Raw genomic sequence first — 1,869 nt, 5'->3', positions numbered from 1 at the left:
CCCTACATCAATTGATATGATTTTTTTCTTCTTTAGCTGGTTGATGTGGTGGATTACATTGATTGGTTTTTAAATAATGAGCCAATTTTGCTTACCTAGAACAGAATCACTTGGTCATGGTGTATAATTCCTTCAATACATTGTTGGATTGAATTTGCTAATGTTTTATTGAGGATTTTTTTCATCTATGAGACATATTGATTCAGTTTTCCTCTTTTGTAATGTCTTTATCTCTTTTGCTTTTAGGGTAATGCTGGTCTCATAAAAGGAGTTAAGAAGTGTTCCCTCAGATAGCCAGCTTTAAGAGTGAGGGCAAGGTTTACCACGCAGCTGTAATTGAGGCTGAAAGACATATGAAGCTCATCTTCTGTAATAGTATCCAGGGTAGTATGACTCAGTGATTAACAGTGGGACCGTTAGAGCCATCAAACCCCAGTTCTTATCCCAGCCTTGCCATGCCATCTGCATGATCTTGGGCCATTCAACTATTAATTTAACAAATCATTATTGAATGCCTCCTATGTGCCAGGCAATGAGATAGCAGCAGTGAGTAGAAAAGACAAGCCCAGCCCTCTTAGAGCGTACTTTTGTTTTTAAGGCTAACATTTTAAAATTCTCTGTGCTTCAGTTTTCCCAGTGAATAAAATGGGACTATGATAGTACATCCCTCCCTGATAGGATTGTTGTATTAGATAAGTTACTATAGGTAAAGAGCATTCTATGTAAGTATAATACTATTGTTGTTGTTACTATTATTACTACTATCATGTGCCGATAGGTAACATGATTATTTATTGAATGAGTTCAATAGTTCCGTTGTAGGATATTTCCAGCCCCACCCTTGCTGCCCTAACTCTGCATTCGTGTCTTTCCTGTTTCTCTGCTCCTTCAGTTGACCCTCTTGGTCTCCAGGCTCACTAAGCCTCTTACAGGACAGTCCTTCTCTGACCAAGAGTTACCTTACTTGAGAGATAGTTGATTGGCTATCTTTGTGCTGCCTTAAAGATATACCAAAATTTTGCAATTTTTAAAGGGGAAGGGTGAGGAGTAATAAATCACTGATGAACCAAGGTCTTTGCTTGTATGCTTTCTAAAGGTTGTGTGGTCTTGGCCTGGCCTAGGTTAGAGCGAGAGGGGGATGCGTTAATTTAACTTAGCCATAACTGAAAACAAGTCCGTAGCAGGTCTCACATAGGAGCGCTCAGTGCTCCAACTTCAGTAACTTTCCACTGCTCTGCAAGATGCAAAGGTAAGGGGTGGAAAACGCCCTCACTAAGGGTAAGGATCTGACTTACCTCCGTCCCAGGAATCCAGAGCCATTTATCTTCACTGCACTGTTTGGCTCAGTGGATAGAGCATTGGCCTGCTGGGTTCGATTCTGGTCATACCGGTTGCGGGCTTGATCCTCAGTAGGGAGCCTGCAGGAGGCAGTCAATCAATGATTCTCTCTCATCATTGATGTTTCTATCTCTCCCTCTCCCTTCCTCTCTGAAATCAATAAAAATAGGTTAAAAGTATTTAAAAATAAACACACACAGCTCTTCCTCTCTCAAGACTCCACTGAATTCACGGTCAGGGCACATGCCCAGGTTGCTAGCTCGATCCCCAGTAGACGGCATGCAGGAGGCAACTGATCAATGATTCTCTCTCATCATTGATGTTTCTATTTCTCCCTCTCCCTTCCTCTCTGAAATCAATAAAAATATACTTAAAAAAAGATAGGTAATTATAAATGAAGTCTCATTACTGTCTCTGGCTTGGCACCAAAAACACAATAATCAGACTTTGAAGGGTCCATTGTTCCAGTTTCATTATCAGCCCAGCTGGCATCCCCTTCATCACCAATCCTCAGTTCTCTTCATTCCTCTT

Source organism: Myotis davidii, unplaced genomic scaffold, assembly GCF_000327345.1.
Source record: "Myotis davidii unplaced genomic scaffold, ASM32734v1 scaffold705, whole genome shotgun sequence".
In the NCBI taxonomy this organism is placed as follows: Eukaryota; Metazoa; Chordata; class Mammalia; order Chiroptera; family Vespertilionidae; genus Myotis; species Myotis davidii.
Note: the sequence above shows the minus strand (reverse complement) of the source record.